Below are 18,681 nucleotides of genomic sequence, written 5' to 3' on the forward strand. Positions count from 1 at the left end.
GTATAATTGGTGCCTTTGATATTCTGTCACACAGCACTGATAGAGAAGTTTATTGTATTTCATTCCTTATGGTAGAGGAAGTGACTTCCTCAGGGGTCTGAGCTAAAATCAGATCCTCCACTGGGCAGAAATAATAGAATTCAATGCTTTATGTTCAGTAGCATCAAACAATGTCCTTCTGACTGCAGGGGACATTTCTTATTTAATCATTTTATCCTCACTCTCATTTTTCTTTCACTCATAAATCCTGACCTTCAAAGTTGCATGCTTATTTCATGGTAAGACACTAAAGCTGGAGAATCTAACGATGCTAGATTGTCAATTACCAGACATTTCTCTTTTCATATTTCTCAACTTTCTGACCCTCTTTTATTCAAGACATTTACAGCATTTCTTTAATAATTATGCCTACCACGTTTCGACTCTGTCTCCACCTAGTACAAAGCCAGCTGTCTATCCCAGTTACCTAAAAATAACCATATATCCAAAAGCTTTTAAACAGATTGTACAATGTCTAGACCAGGGGTGGGCAAACTTTTTGACTCGAGGGCCACAATGGGTTCTTAAACTGGACCGGAGGGCCGGAACAAAAGCATGGATGGAGTGTTTGTGTGAACTAATATAAATTCAAAGTAAAGGAGCAGAGGGAAGAGCAAGAGAACCCTCCGCTCTTTCGGCTCCGCGGGCCGGATAGAACAGCCGAACGGGCCGGATCCGGCCCGCAGGCCGTAGTTTGCCCACAGCTGCTAGACTATATGATGAAGCAAAGACAAAGGTCTGGACTATAGAGGTCAGTGTGAGAAACAGCAGTGTGCTGGTGGAATGAGGAGATTGGCTGAGGAGTGGGACACCAACAATGCAAGCATGAACAATGGAAGAGGTGTCTGAGAGAGGTACAGAGAGGTGGCAATAACCTGGGAAGCTTGTGATAATGGAAATAAAAAGAGAAGGAGATTTAAGAAGGATGAAATGTGCAGGGCTGTTGCATGGTACAGCGAGTTACAACGTGATAAGGATTGAAATTATCTTTTTAATCTGGCACGTGGAAGATTTTTGGTGACTCCAGTGAGAATGATCCCAGTACAATGAAGTCACAAGACGTTACAGTGGGTAGACTAGCTAAAACACTTTGGAGAAGACATTTGCCCTTGCATGGAGAGGCATAACGTCATAGAGTCCATGTTGCAAGTACCTGTAATTTGAACCGATATGATCCTGTGTCCAGAAAGCTGCCTGCTATCAACTCCAAGTGTCATGGAATTTGCGGTGTTGTCATCTACAAGCAACTCTTCCATGCAAGCTGTGCTTAGAGCACGTTAAAAGAAGGCCGAAAGATAATGGAGTTCACAGAAGAGATGTAGGAATGATTTGGTTCTTTATAATAAGAGATGAAGAAGTAGATCAATATTAGAATTTGTGACAAATTTGGACACGAGAGCTGATTTTACTATTATCTGACACTGAGATTATGAAGGAAATAGTTCATCTTCACCCACCTCCAACTACTTTTGGCTCTCCTTTGCTACTAAGACACACTGAAGATTTATGCATGGCAGTGGTGTTCTTTCATCTATTTCCTCAATAGTCAATTCTCTGAACTTCCTCTGCATTGGTTATATATTAGGTAAATAACTTCTGAAAACACATTAGCCTGACTCTCTTGCCAGCTGTTTGTTGAGGAATTTGGCCAATGAAAAGCACTATGGGAAGAGTGTCAAGAGGAGAATGCCAGCCACAAAGCACTGAGAGCCTGGGTGGGAGAAACCCCAGGATCTTGAAAAGGCTCTTAGAAGACAGGGATGGTAGTGGGCGAGGGCACCGTTGCATCGGGCCTGTGGGCCACCGTACAGGCCTGGTAGGGTAACAGATGTGGTGGATACGATCACCATAGGGAAGGAGAGGTGATGGCAATCAGAGCTTTGACAGAGATGCAGTGACCTTGGGATCTAGGAATGGGCTAGATGAGCAGCCTACATGAGTGTGATGGATCTTTATAACTGGAAAAATACTAGGTTTGATGAGAAAAAAAAAAAAAAGAATAGAAAAAATAATGCCTTGAATGGCCACAAGGGAAAGACACAGCCTGTCATTGTTTGTAATTTTGTACATTTTGAGGCAGGTTAAGCCATTGATTTTGATATCATATAATTCTCATTTTAAATAATTTTTTTCATTTTATAGAATAATTTTGCTGATATTTGTTTGTTCACTTCTCATCTCCCTCTCCACTAGAATGGAAATTCCATAAGAGCAGAGAAATTCTACTTCGAGATTTACCATCAAAACCCAGAACCTATAATGGTACATAGTACAGTAAGCTGATAAAATGAATGAGATTCTGGTGCTGTTTCAAACATTTATCATTTTGTGTGATTTTTATAGATATTTAAATAGGAAAAGTGAAGGAAAGTCAGACAGCATATTAGCTACCAGAGGTCACCCCAAAGAGCTATCCTATTGTAAGTGAATGAGAACACAGGCTGTGCTCATATTCAGTTGGGATAGATCACCCTTTTCTCAGTGTGCACCGATGGGTCCATTTCGCCTAGCACAGACCTCTCCCTATCATGCCAGGAATACATACAATTTAGGGAAAGATGTCCATTCCATGATTCCTACAACAGGCCAATCATGTCATTTGCTAAAACATAATTAAAATGCATGTCCTAGTTCTGATAAATATATGACATCTTATTAGATATTCCTATGTGCCTGTATATTTATGAAAATATGTACTATATATGTAATTTCTACATATATTTTGTCATATATGGCAGTGTGTTGGAAGTATTATTGTATGGAATAAAGTGATTTATGAACTGAACAGTTAAGACTATCACAGGAATAAGCACATTTTTCTGTTAATTGTTTTTGTTTGAAGATCATGTTCATTTCATGATGTTTAAAATATTCCTTTTTTCTTATTAGTTCATTAAAGAGTCAGTGGTAAAGCCTTCCAAAATCTATATTTTATAAAATGAAAATATTATGAAGTGAATAGAATAAATATTAGATTTAAATCCTACTAAAATTATAACTTTGAGGAGAGTGGAAAGTGAGAGAACTTTATTATCTATTTCTTCTCATGGGCATTTCTCATGAAAGATAAAAATCTAGCAATAATCTTGGTAAGTGTGTAGAATTAATATTAGGTGCACCAAAACCATTTTTAGCAGAGAATAACACACATTTTAAATTATTTTGCAAAGTTAGCCTAAATGCATCCAAATTAAACAAAAATCAAATGAATCTATTGATTAGCTATATGAACAGAACTATAAAGCAGTTTTATATGTTCTCACCTTCCTTGTTTTCAGAGTCAAAAACAACCTTCTCAGACCCTTTTTACTGACCTTAGCTGGATTTCCTCTGAGACTTCTATCTTGCATGTCAGCACTAAGTAGTTTGTTAGAAATTTTATGACTTCTCAAAAAGAACTCTGAGAACATTTCACAGTAATATAAGTGGATCAGCTTTGACAATCTTGTAATAGATGAGGCTGAATATTAAAATGTATTTGCCACTTTTATAAATTTTTTAAGCGCTGAAAATCTTTGGAACACAAAACACTAATTCACTACAATAACTTCTTACATTCCTTATTGATGTGTTTCATATGTACTTATTAACTTTCTTTTAACTAATATTTCAATAAAGCATGTGATGTAGGATGATTCTTGTGATTTTACAAAGATCACAGATCTGAAAATAGCTTGATCAAGATCCATAAAATACTTAAAGTAAGTCTGGTTTATATGCTTGTGTGCCTGTTATTTCTATCAATTTAACACATGCTTCAAGTAGTTTGGAGACAGGTTATTTGATATTCATCACACACATGTAACCCGAGACTTTTGTATGTTTTATTCTAGTGGTTATTAAAGGAAATGTGATTTACTATTAATGACAAGCAAGTTCTTCTGCCAGTTCCTTATCACTAAAATACTTCATATTAGTTATGAAGAACTTGGAAAACATTAGAGAAACTCTGTCTTACTGAGTTCTGCTTAACTGATTGCTAAGTGTAATTCTTTTGTATTCTGAAACCAATTTCTAATGTGTGTGTGGTGGGGGTGGCTTCCCTCACCGTCAAGCCATTCTCTGAAACTAGCCGGGTGTCTGAGAATCCAACTAAATTCTGTCACTGTCTACCCAGAAATAGCATTAGAGGCCACAGGTGACGAATGACCAAATATGTTTCTTAAGAATCATAATATCACAGTAACAGGTCTCCATTGCCTCTATAAAATGCTGAATGCTCAAGGCTAGTAGCCTCCAAGCCATTGGAACTGTTTGTTTACTGGAGTCTGCTGAACATGGGCTCATTCTCAAACCTGTTTGTGCCAGAGTTTCTTAATATTGCAATTTCACAATGTAACTCAATATCAAGCAAAACAATAGTATGCGATTGTCAGAAGAGAATTGCTTTCATAAAAATTACTTTGAATACTATGGAAATGACAATAGAAAATTTCTTGAAAATAAATTGCTGATAAAACAGGTATGAGTGCGACAACCATAAAATATTGGCAGGAAAATTACAAACATCTCTAAGGATTCTCAGCTCAGACTGCATTGCTTTACAGATGTCTTGAAGTTCTGGCTGTGCATGAGAGAAAGTAACACTTGAAATCATAACCATAACACAAATTTAGCAATGTCGAGTCAGTTTTTGGTGGTTAGTTTTGCAATATTTTGTTTGTTTGTTTTTCCCCTTGGTAATAACCTATCTGAATGACAACAGACTTAGTCATAATGAGAACAATATAAAATGTTCTTTAATGTAGACCAAAAACAGGTTGAAATACTAATCTTTCTACATGTTTACCAAAACAGGTGTAAAGGATTTTGACACAAAATCTATTACTTTAATGAAGTAATGACAATAATTATTTAGATGATAAAGCCAATGTTACTTAATGGTTGCAAATTGTTTATCTTATATTCATTGTGTTCATTTATCTGAGAAATTACATTCCTATTAAGATGGCCAACCTCCATAATATACATGTTGCTTGTGCTAAATTATAGTTTATAAAAGTATAGGAATCCAAATATGGCATTTTCCAAAAATATATTATCAAAAGGATAGACTCAAGATGCTTTCTGTCAGAGAATATAGGGATTTTCTATATTTTTGATTAAGTAAATTAGAATTTTAATTTATTTATTTATTAATTTTGAGAGAGAGAAACATCAATAGGTTGTTCCACTTAGTTACGCATTCATTGGTTGGTTCTTGTATGTGCCCAGAGTATCAAGGTGCTCTAACCAACTGAGCTACTTAGCCAGGACCAGTAAATGAGAATTTAAAAAACTCTGTGGTCAGCCCTGCCCAGTTTGCTTAGTTGGTTGAAGCATCATCCTGTACACTGAAAGGCTGAGGTCTGATTCCGGTCAGGGCACATACCTAGGTCGTGGGTTCAATTCTTGGTCAGGGTGCATACTAGAGGCAACTGAGCAGTTTCTCTCTCACATTCATGCTTCTCTCTCTCTCTCTTCCTCTCTCTTCCTCTCTCTGTAAAAATCAATAAAAAAACATATCTTCAGGTGAGGATTAAAACAATAACATTCTATGGCCAGTAATGTAAAGCAACGGATTATATGCCATACCAGAAGCTCTGCTTAGCTACCTCTGCACTAAACCATTTATTTAAAGAGCATCCATCCACTGAGTGCAGTGTGTCCAGGAGACTCTGCTCAAGGAAGTAGGAACAAAAGAAACGTGCTGCTTGCTGCCCTCGAGAAGTCACATGTCTACCAAGCAAACAACCCCACTCTGACGTTGCGTGTATGAATGTGTGCTTTAATAACAGTGCAAAAGAGAAAGCAGGAGAAAGCACGCAACATGACAAAAAGAGAGTTCAGCTGTCAAACCTACAGATTTATCATCATTGCTTTGCACAATGAAAAACAATCCAGAAGGTATATTCATGTCTTCCTATTAATGAATATGTCATTCTCAATTAGTCCATTAGCTGCATTTTTGTGTATGATCTTTGTGATTGTTTCACTCTTGAAATCTTGCCCTAAGCCCAATTTTGTTTTAATTTGTTTTTAATAGATAAGAAATTACCAAATGTTCATTACTTTTTTTCATCACATTCAGGTGAAAGCAATGGGATATGCTTGAAAGTATACCATATTCTTTATTTGGTCAGTGCCCTCTGCATACTCTTTATTTAGGTTACTTTGTACTCTTAAGTATTTATTTCTTTATTATTCAAAGTATTTAAATCCAGCCAGATTGTTTAATTTTAACCAGAGTGAGGGGCATATGTTTCTAAGTTACTATATTAAAATCACTTTTCCAAACTATATTTCTGGCTTAGAATCATGGAAAAAAATAAGAAAATTAGAATGTGTTCTAGAGAAAGGGCAGCCATCTTTCATAAAACTAATCACCAGAGAGCATATGTTAGATTTATCTCTATATTTTAGAAATATCACTAGATATTAAAATGCTTCATTATTTTAAAAATGACAATATTAAATGTAAAACCCTGTTATTGGACACAAAGTTTATGACTGTTTGACCCAAATTTATTGTTTAAATGGCTATAAATTTCTCCAGAAGGAGAAATTATGACACTTTGTAAAAATGACTTATACTTTCATTTTATTAACAAAATAAAGTCACCTACCATTTTATAGTAACATCATTACTAAAAATGATGCTATAATATGAAGTCCCACAGGCCAATATTTTATATTAGAGATTCCAGTTACTAAACCCTGGATGACGATTCCTCGTCCATCATGGGAATGGAATTTATAAAATCTACTATTCTCTACTAACATCAGAAATAGCCTTAAAAAACAAACAACACAAAACAAAACAATATCAAATAATCAGGATTGGCATGGAAGATAAAACCTGTGTGATAATCTGGTATAAAGAACCTCTTTCAGAATTAGTGGTACTCAGGATTGACATTTCTGGCTCTTGTGGATGAAAGAGGGAGGCCAGGGATAAATTATACAGTGAAGCATCAAGGCCATCCCATTCTTCTGAAATATAAGGAACCTTTCCCCCTGCTATCCAGAAATTACAGGAAGGGAACTGCAACCTCAGTGTCGCTGGTGTACAGGGAGGAGAGGGGTAATATCACTGAGTCGGCACAGAGAAGATGATGGAGGCTGCATCGAGGGCTCTCAGAACTCTCCCCTGATCGGCTGCTAACTGAATTGGCTGCAGGGCCTCGCAGGGTTTCTGTATTTATGTTCCCTGCTCAAAATGCAGATTAAAAGAATCAGGTGAACATATCATGTTTATCTGATAAAATGTCAGCATCGTTTTCTATACTTAGAGAACTAGCCCAGTGCTTCCTGTGAGAGCCCCAGAGAACAATGCAGGCCTTATGGGAAAGGCCACAGAAAAATGGCCCCTACATTAGAGGACAGGGGTGTTTACAGGCAGGCATTTTGAAATTCAACGATGCTTCGAAATATGTAGGTTTTAGCTACAGTAAAACTGATGAGTTGAGAATGTTTTAATAGGCCAAGGTCAGTTTACTCAGACCAGTAAAATTTAATGTGATAATTTTGAGGAAATGATTTAGACCTCCCTTCCCAGGAGTAAAACTTTATTTTATTTTACAAACAATCAATTGTTAAATGAAATGCAGCATATTATTTAGGATATTATTTGAATCTTTTACTTTGTGAAGAAATATGTCTTTAGTAGTAAGTACTTTTAATATTATGATATATAAATATAATAAATCTAGTTTAAAACTGTTTTTATTTATAAGTTAGTAGTATAACTAACTATTAAGAAATTTTAAAATTAAACTTTAATTAAACATATCTCTCAGTCTCTGGAAGTAATCAAATAATTTTAAATATAATTATTGAATTATCCTTATTAGCAAGATCCTTAATCTTATCTGTCTCAGAAAAATAAATGACAACATATCACTTGGAATAACATTATTTACCCGGAGGTAAGCATTATGTCACCTATGTACTGTATTCATTCCAGTCAGCCAAAAAGAGAACCAGGAAGCAGAAAGGCCTGGCCCCTCTCTTTAAAACATTCCCCTAAGTTTCACTCACATCTTTTATCTGTGCCCTACTGTCCCCTACTTAGTTATAGTCTCACATCAGATTCAAAGGGGACAAGGAGATATAACCTTTTCCTCAGCAGTTATGTGCCCAGCTATAATTTTGAGGTACAATTGCTGAGGACAAAAGGGCAAGAGATTAGGAAACAATGAGCAAGTAGCCTGCCACAAACAGCTGCATGCATATTGTAATAATCTGGACTTTTAATTTAACAATGAAAGTTTTCACAAACATTCCTAATTTGCATTCATTTAATCATCTACACTAATAAAAGAGTAAGGTGCAAATTGACCATACCTTTGTGACACCCACCAGCCAATCAGGAGTGAGTATGCAAATTAACCCAACAAAGATGGTGGGTTAATTTGCATAAACAGGCACCACGTGGCTGGGGGTGGGGCCTCTGGGCAGCCTGGGAAGGTGGAAAGGCGGCTCCAGCCGGAGCGAAGGTGGTGCCAGAAACCAGGGGAAGGAAGGCCCATTCATGCACGAATCGGGCCTCTAGTCTCAATATAAAACAGACCAATAACATCTGATCCTTCTGACAGAAAACATCATAATTCTGCTTTCTTCTTTCCATCCTCAACCCTTTCAACTTTCTGATTTGTTTACACGATCTTTTAAGGTCACTGATCTATTTTTTTTCTCTCTTTTTTACCTTTTTTTTTTTTTTTTAGAATAGGATATGCCTCTTTCAGGTGTGGACACCCAATGTCCTAGGTAGACATAAATCTAAGCCAAAGGAAGTAATTGGAAATCAAACCTGGTAGATAAGGACAGAAATAAGCAACCCCAACCAAGTATGTGTGTTTCTCAAAACTGTGTTGCTCTTGTCCTCAATGGGTTCCTTTCAAAGCAAGAGTGGTGTCTCTGAGTTTGCATGAAGGCCCCCTCAATGAAATAAAACAAATTAAAGAAAACCTTCACTGGCAAACCCACATCTGGGTGGTCTTCTCAGTTTCAGAAATATTTCCCCTGCCTGCCTTATCCTTTAAACTATTTCTTTTTCTGTGGTTTAGAAATACAGATTTACCAGCATGGATCTTTAATTCTTATAATTATTAGTTACATAAAAGCTTATTTACATATTTCTCTATTGCTTAATCCTCATCTAAAAACCAGTTACCCCATAGAAAGAGAATTCTCTCCTCCTGATTTCCCTCATAGTGATCTAGCACTGAGCATTTCCCCAGAGGCATTTATACCTGAACATTTGTGCTTTCAAATGCTTGATAGCATTTGAAGTGACGTTACTCAACTCTTTCCAGTGAAAGTTTTATAAATAGTACAGAATTTTCTTTAGGCATCTATTATACTAAAGGAAAGATTTAATTTGATTTTAGTGATCTATAGGCAATCATTTTTTAAAGTCTTTCATGGAGTTATTATCTCTTGCTCATTTTTGATAAATGATTTGCCTTCTTGAATGGCCCAGCACCCTTTCCCAACTCCATGTGAATGACATGCTCCAGAGTTGCACAGGTGCAATCCCCAGGCTTTCAGGGTGGCCCACGTTCCGATGTGATCATAGAAGACTTCTTCGCTTATTTCTCTGATCATTAGTTCTGACAGTAATATTTAATTTTTCTTGTTTTTCCTCAAGCATAACTTAGATTGCTATGGTTAGTGTTCTACGTACACTCACTTCTCTCAGACCCTTCATTTCTATCTTTCTTATAGATTCTGGAAATGCTTTGTAAGTCTATTTTATTTATTGTTCATTTGAATTTCTTCTATTTAAACCTGCTTGTTACTATTTCCAGTGACCATTTTATTGGGCAATTATTTCCCACTGAATTTCATGCTTTCTTATCCAGGCCTGTCCTGTTTAACAGAACTAAAGCTTTCTGTTGGATTGCTAAGAATAAGAAACGAGTGAGCTCTACATTTTATTCTGTGTCATGAACTAAATTCATTGCGGGGAAGGATTTTCCTCTGAATCAGTACCATTTTGCTGCTCTCTTCCGTATGTCTCATAATGCCTTCTTATATATCAGTTGACATTTTTCATTAACTCTTGTTACAGCTTGATTTGCTAATATTTATTCATGCCATGAGGATGACTGATGCATCTGATTTCAAAGCCCTTCCCCTGGCTCGTATTGCGCAGGAAGGAAATGGTTCGTGCCCAGTGCTGGGAGAGAGAAAGGAGGTGGGTTTGCGATCCCTGTTCCATGGTAGTTCCCCGGATACTGGCAGAAGCCCCTGGTGGACTTGAGACCAGGGGAGAGACACTGTGGAAATCAGGAAGCACCATGGTGCCCTCATGGTGGCATTTAGCAAATTGCTAGTTTCCTTAGTAACTGTGTGCCTCTTCCTATTGTTCACCAAATACAAAGACCTACTCAAAGATAAGTAAAAAATAAACTTCCGTAGGCCTACAGTCGTGGTTCAGAGAGCAATGAGAAGCAGGCAGAGGTATCCACGCTGCTCCCAGGATATACCTTCCAGGACCAATACCCGTGACTAAAAGCCGAAAGGCAAACCAGCAGGAAGTGAGGACTGGAGACTTCCCTGTGTGGCTTTCCTTGTCAGGGTGAGCCGGAGGCAGTTGAGGTCATGAGCCTGCAGAAGTACTTGTGCACACTTCCACAACCAGAGGCCAATGCACAGGTTGTCCGGGGAAGCCAGCAATGACTGTTCCTGCAGAAAGAACAGAGGGATGGTTTTCCATTCTGATTTACCTGCAAACACCTCCGCAATCAGAAATGTGCTCACCACTTATTTCTCACTGCACAGCTGTTACCCTGTCTCTCACTGCCAAATAAATTAATGGCTGTTCTATTTACAACTAAAACCCAACGAAGACCCAGGGGCAAACGTTCCTGTCTCTTGCACTCCCTCGCCATCTTTCTCTCCAGAGGTCAAGTATGCAGGGAATGCGTATCTCCCGGTTAATGCTTTGGACCCCTCCCTCCAGGCACTGCATCAAAACAACCAAGAGCATGGACTCCAGGAAAACAAAGGTTATGTGGGAAGACCTCTCTGGAAAGGAGGGAATAAAAGCTGCTGCTGGGAGGAGAACATGAAGAGTTTACAACTTGTGGTACCTGCATGAGGCAGAGTGAGGAGGAATATTAAGGATTTGGGGGAGAGCCTAGAAACCGAATGGGGAAAAGTGTCAAAATACAGATCTGAGGATGCAGCCAAGGACCAAGGAAAATGTAACCAGAGACTGGAAAGCATCATGGAAGAAAACACACATAATTCGATTAATGCGCTCTCTCACCAGGAGCTGATTTTCAGTCTACTCAAGCTTGCAACGGTGTTGACCTGGTGGCGTCTTAGTAATGACAATCAATTGACATTTATTACATTGTCTTAATTATTTTTTTTATTTTTGATCAGATCACCAAAAGAACAAGAAGCATTCAGATTAAAATATTATGAAACCTTTTTATCGAAAAGAAGTAAAGTCCCTTGAACATCAAAACTACCTTTCTGACAAGGTGTATGTTTGCACAAAGGTGTATGTGTACAGAATTCGGCTTGCTTGAGGGGCTTGAGGGGCGGAGGGGGGCGGGGGCACAGAGGCACATCACAGGCATCAGTGTTTTGTGCTAGAACTAAAAATTCCCAACTTGTATGCTGGGCTTGGGCCTGAGAATGATTCCTGAGTAAAATAGAATTATGTAATCTATGTATATAAAAGCCTAAGTGACCGTCCGACCGTCCGACTGTCCAACCGTCCAACTGGTAGCTATGATGCGCACTGACCACCAGGGGGCAGACGCTCAATGCAGGAGTTGCTGGGCTGTGGTGACTTGGCAGCTGTAGTTCTAGGGCAGGGGTGGGCAAACTTTTTGACTCGAGGGCCACAATGGGTTCTTAAACTGGACCGGAGGGCCGGAACAAAAGCATGGATGGAGTGTTTGTGTGAACTAATATAAATTTAAAGTAAAGGAGCGGAGGGGAGAGCAAGAGAACCCTCTGCTCTTTCGGCTCCACGGGCCGTAGTTTGCCCACGGCTGTTCTAGGGTGATGCACCCGGAACCAGAGAGAAGGGAGCCCAATTCTGGGGTGCGTCACCTGAAAACTGCCCTCTCGCAATTCAGGACCCCCTCTCCCCGCCCCTGGTTTCAGCCCGATCCCTGCAGGTCAGGCCTAGGGACCCCACCAGTGCACAAATCCATGCACTGGGCCTCTAGTATCTATATCTATAATAATAAAAGCATAATATGCTAATTAGACTGGATGTCCTTCCGGGACGAAGCCAGGGCTGCAGCTGCGGGATCGAGCCAGTGACTGGGGCTGCAAGGGAGGGATCCAGGCAACTGCGGCTGCAAAGGCCTACTCTTGCACGAATTTTGTGCATTGGGCCTCTGGTAATTAATAATAATACTTAGTATATTGCATGCGCTCGGTATACAAGGCTTTGTAATAGGCATTTTATAGGCATTCTCCTATCAGGTTTCTAATGATTGTTTTGGGATAGTTATTATTACTCCTGTTTCACCCAAGGGGAAAATAGAGTTCACAGAGGAGATATGACTGCTCCAGGTAGCTGAGCTGTGTATAACAGAGCTGGAGTTAGGTAGGTGTTTCTGAATCAAAAGGCCATGATTTCTCTAGGATAGCAGAGCAGCATATCGGAGGAGTCACCTTATGTCCTTCAGAACTGAGGTAAGCTGTAAAGTCTGTCCAAAGTGTTTTATATCTCAAGTATCCAGGACACCCCAAACCACAATGGAAACTTTGAGAGAAGGTGGAGCTGGGAGAATCATAAACACCCTTCACTTCACACATCCCCCAAATGCCAATCCAGCCATCTGGAAAACAGTTCAGCAGTTCCTTCAGGGCCATCTTTGGCAAATGTCCCTTTAGGAACTCTTTTCCCTGCCAGTAGAGCTGGATCTGAGCAGGCCACACAGGTGATAGAGAAAATGGGCAAAAAGCGTTTGTGTATCAGTGCCGGAGACATCATTATAGCTGCCCGGAAGGTTGCTTGTCAGTTTCCAACATGGCAGCACAAGAAGAAAAAGACTTTACTTATCAAGGAAGGGATCCCCTAACACATACAACTGACTGCATGTAAGACATGCAAGGAGGATGAGTGCAAGAAAAAACAGAGAAAGAAAAGCAAAAACCAGTCCTCTTTGTGCATGCAGGAGAAGGGAGAGTTCCCACGGAGGGCTTCAGTGACCACGCACAGTCCAGCGAACGGTCAGGAAGGGATGCACAATCCGCTATGAGTCAAGCAGTGGCCTTGCAAGTCCAATGTCACCACCAACATCATCGTCATCTCCTATTGCTATGCCAGTGCTTCCGCTGTAGTTCAGCTTCACACCAGCCTAGAAGCTCATCAAATCAGAGATGCTAAGAATTTCACTTTCTGTCTTTTGGGTGTTTTTTTAAATTTAATCTTTTTAAGTATGTCTTCTTTGGCATATACACTGAGTGGCCAGATTATTATGATCTCTGAATGCATAAGAATCTGGCCACTCAGAATATATATATATTAGAGGCCCGGTGCATGAATTCGTGCATGGGTGGGGTCCGGCCAGCCTGGCCAGGGGGAGGGGACATGGGCGGTTGGCCGGCCTGCCGGCTGGTCAAACTCCTGGTCAAGGGAACAATTTGCATATTAGCCTTTTATCATATAGGATATACACTGAATGGCCAGATTATTATGCATTCAGAGATCATAATAATCTGGCCACTCAGTATATATATTTTTAATTTAACCACGGCTAATTCACTAATTTCACAGTTTAATGAACTCTTCCAGAGGAAACGCATTAGTGTACTAGAATCTCATTAGATTCTTCCCTCTCTGTCAAAATACTGAGTGAACAAATGAAATTTGTTAAATTATGGCATGAATTAACAAATGTGCCTATCACATTATATGTATATAAAAATACTAAATTTATATACTAAATATAACACATTTATTATTATAGATACATAGCTATATTAAAGATCTAAATCCTATATAATAAAAGGCTAATATGCAAATCGACCGAATGGCAGAACGACGGGTCGCTATGATGCGCACTGACCACCAGGGGGCAGTTGCTCAACACAGGAGCTACCCTCTGGTGGTCAGTGCACAAGAGCGCTGCTCCTCTAGAAGCCAGGCTCATACTGGTGAGCGCAGAGGTAGTGACGGGAGCTTCTCCTGCCTCCGCAGCAACGCTAAGGATGTCCGACTGCCTGCTTAGGCCCGCTCCCCATGGGCCTAAGTTGTCAGTTGGACCTCCCCCAAGGGCTCCCGGACTGTAAGAGGGCACAAGCCAGGCTGAGGGACCCCTCCCCCCACCGAGTGCACAAATTTCGTGCACCGGGCCTGTAGTGTATATATAAATGTACTATATATTAAGTTTTATATGTACATGATATATATAGATATAGGTAATATGTTGTATAGATTTAATATATGTATGATATATACATATAAATTTGTATTTTATACTGCCATTTATTACTCTTATTAGATATTTAACACTAACCTTCACTTTTGTCATTTTCTGTCATTCAAATATTATAAGTTGAAAGCAGCTAAGAATTCAACTACTCAAGCACATGTTCACAAAAATTACTTTGCAATATTAACTTTTCTCTTGCCAATAGCATAAGGAGGTAGGTGTCTCTTCTATCATTTATGTCTTGTGTGTTTAAGAAACAGAGAGACTCCCTGAAGGCACAATCAGTAATGAAGATTTTGACATGTTTCATGTATCAGTTTCATTATTTTGTCAAGAGCATTATTCTAAAACAATGGGATCCTGGAGAAAGTTTCTTGCCTCTTTAAAGAGAGTAGATTCTGAGACTAAAGAACATACAGAGAAAGAATCCTAATTTATTTTCATTTTAAGAAGTAGTTGCTTTTTTATCTTAAACTTACATACATAAAGGGATGCACTTAAGTATATATTTGACCATTTTTCTTGATGGAGTGTGATTTTGATATTTGCACTATTACCTTCTTCTTCCTATTCATTTTATGAGAATTAAACTAGAAGTCATGTAAAAGAAAGGGAATTTTGCCTACTATTTTTTTTTTTAATTATCCCCGCTTGCATTTCAAGTTAGACACTCCCATGCTTACTTCTTGTAAGTAATTGGAAATTTGCTCTGGAAATGTGTATGGCCAGTAATCATCAGTTTAGTTGGAGGAGAAAAACGGGAGGAGTGAAGGTACTTGTCAGTCTCTTCTGCTTTGGTGGAATTCCAAGATAGACTCTACATTTGATTAATAACAAATTGTTCTTTGAGGTTCTATAGCAGTGATTTTCAACCGGTGTAATAAAAAAAAAATTAAAACATGCAATACCTGTCTATTTAGTCAGGGACATTCACCTCTTTTCCCTTAGATTGTCAATTGAAAAAAAAATGACAACAGCCAACACAACAATAGCCATCCAGCATGAATGTTGTGTCTTGAACCATAAATATATAGGTCATATAACAGAGTTGCATCTTACTGTTTACATCACATAGTAAGGATATGTTTCCATTGATTTTTAGAAAGAATGGGAGGGGAGAGAGAAAGAGAGATTGAGAGAGGGAGAGAAACATCGATATGAGAGAGACACATCAATTGGTTGCCTCCTGCACACATCCCAACCAGGGCTAGGGATCGAGCCCAGGACACTTCAGTCCATAGGCCTGATGCTCTATCCACTGAGCTAAACTGGAAAGGGCTGATTTGGTTAATTCTTGGTACCAGAAATTCTTATGTACAAGTATAGGCATCTGATTTTTTAAAAAGCCACTTTAGAGCAAAAAGGGTAGGTAATTACTATTATTATTATTTTGTAAATCTATCAACATTGTACCTATTTTATTTTGAAGATAGAAAAAAAAAACCTATATAATAAAAGCATAATATGTTAAGTGTCTGGTCATCTGGTCAGCCGTTCAACCAATCAAAGCATAATATGCTAATGACATGCTAAGGCCGCTCAACCACTCGCTATGACATGCACTGACCACCAGGGGGCAGTCAACCAGTCACTATGATGTGCACTGACCACCAGGGCGCAGATGCTCTGACTGGTAGGTGTGCATGCTGCTGAGGTCCGGCTAATCGGGACTGAGCGAGATGGGCTGGACACGCCCTGGAACCCCCCCCATGGTACCTCCCCGGCTGGCCAACCTCCCACATCCCTCCCTGGCCCTGATTGTGCACTGGTGGGGTTCCTCAGCCTGGCCTGCGCCCTCTTGCAATCTGGGACCCCTCAGGGGATGTTGGAGAGCCGGTTTCAGCCCAATCCCGCAGGCCAGGCTGAGGGACTCCACTGGTGCATGAATTCATGCACCGGGCCTCTAGTATAATATATTTTTTGGTGTGCCACAGAATTGTTGTAATTTGTTTATGTACAATGAAATGAAAAAGGTTGAAATCACTGTTTTATAGAAATCCAAAATAAGGAGAAATGAAATAAACTAGACTAAATAAACTAGACTTAGAGGTTTATATGCTCGCCTACAATTGGTTTAAAATTGTTTTTTCTAGGCAAAGCTAAGTCTTTATTATAAGGTTGCAGAAAGCTCATTAGGCAAGACATTCTTGGAATCTCTTTTTGGTTTATACCAATTAGCTGTTTGAATGCAGCCTTACTTTTTGCAGCAATTATCTTTGTGGGAAAATCCCCTCTTAATTTATCCTTGGATAATATTCACAAAACTATCAGCAATTGTTTTTCCTATAACTAAGTCTTTGTTATTTCTTTGGCCTTGTGGTATTGTTACAAAATATTTTTTCCATGTAAGGAGGCCAATTTCCGATTGTTGTTGAGGTGAGAGTCTAGAAGGAGGAATTATAAGGGGTCACACAGTATATGCATTTCCCTCCCTCTGTGGGTTACTGTGAAAGGCAATGAGGAATTCTGACTGCCACAAATTATCTTGTGACTTGTCATTTAAATACCATTTTCTGTGAATGCTATGTTTCTTAGAAGAGAGAAATCAATGTCCTGTTGACCACTGGCAATTAATTCATATTCATGAGTCCTCAAGAATAATTCCCAGGTTATTAAAGTAGATTGAGCCTGATTCTTCTAAAGAGAGGGGTGTACCTCCTAATCATTGTGATGTTCAGGCACAAAATAGTGTCTGATTTCTCCACATCCATATCTTTACTAGTTGCAGCCATCTATTCATATCTACCAAAGATGATTCTGGAATATCTTTCCACTACCCCAGTTTCTTTACCTTCCACTTCCTTTTTTTTTTTTTTTTTTTTTGCCATTATGGCTGGAAAATATTATTCATTTTTAAGTGATCTAATGATAAGGAAAAAATGAGTCCTGGTAAGTGTTGCTCCTTAATAGTATTTTGCTCTGAGCACATAATAATACTATTACTTATTGCACTCCCACTCTATGCCAAGTGGTTAGGTACTCATTATTCCTGTTTCACAAGTGAGGAAACTAAGACCAGCACAAGTTAGCCTCTTTCCCGAGATTACACAGTTTAGGAAACCGTGGAACTGGGACTTCAATCGATTGTCTTTGTCAGATCCTGTGCCCTGGCCCACTGTCCTCTTTAGTACTGGTGAAGGGAGTTTAAATAAACTTACTCTGATGCGGTTTTTAGAACAATAAAGTATGTTCTCATCAAAGATCTAATTATCTAAATCATTCCAAAAACTGCAATGTTGAAACAGATGGTATAACTCTGTAATAGAATTAATGCCGTCTTATACTTGTACACTTGTAAACAGGACAAAGACTAAATATATTGTTCATAAATGCACCTTCAAAAGAACCACAATATCATTAGACTTTTTTCTGTACTAATGAAATTGGGGCATTAAAATGGCTTTATTGCAGCACATTTGAGAGTTTTCTACTTTGTCATAAATTGTTCCATATTTCTCTTAATTTTATTTTTTTTGGTGGGATGGGGGAAGAGAATGAGAATTTTTCTTCACACTGACCCAAATAATATTGTGTTTAATTTCCCTGAAGAACAAAGTATCCTGTATCCCAGCAGCCACGGAAAGAGGAAATGGTAAGAATATTGAAGGGCTGTTTCACCAAGGCTTCTGCTTAAATTGTTGTAGGGCTCTTTTCCCACTAGATGCTGGAATTCTCGAGGCACTAATGGCTTCTGTCAGAGAACCATTGTCATATAGAAAATTGAGCTACATAAAAGCTAAGTTCCTTGACATTTTTATGGGAGTCAAGCAGTTTCTTAGCAATCTTTATAGCCATTCCTGACTTACTTTTTTCTAAAGCTGGTAACATTACTGTTTCCAGATATACAACATCAGATTTTAAGGATTGAATGTGTCCACACACAGACTTGGAAGGTAGTAAGGAATCCTGATTCCTTGGACCATCTATAATAACATATCCAAGATTATGGTGTACCATCTCTTTTGGCAATTCTAGGGTTTCAAAACTATCTTGAGTCATATTTGGGGGTAGAATATTCTAAGGGGAGAGTATTCTTGATAATAATAGCCTTCTCAATAATGCTTAAAGAACTTCTAATACAAGCTATAAAAGACATGTATTGGTAATGGTTATTTCAAATATATTGCACTGTCTTAAAATTGATCTTTATCTGCCTCAACTGAGCTTGAGAAATTTGTGAATATGAGTCCTAAGCAAACCTTCACAAGTGTATGGCACTCCCCGGTAAGAACTGTGAAGTTTATGA

Source organism: Plecotus auritus, assembly GCF_963455305.1.
Source record: "Plecotus auritus genome assembly, chromosome: 6".
Classification (NCBI taxonomy): Eukaryota; Metazoa; Chordata; class Mammalia; order Chiroptera; family Vespertilionidae; genus Plecotus; species Plecotus auritus.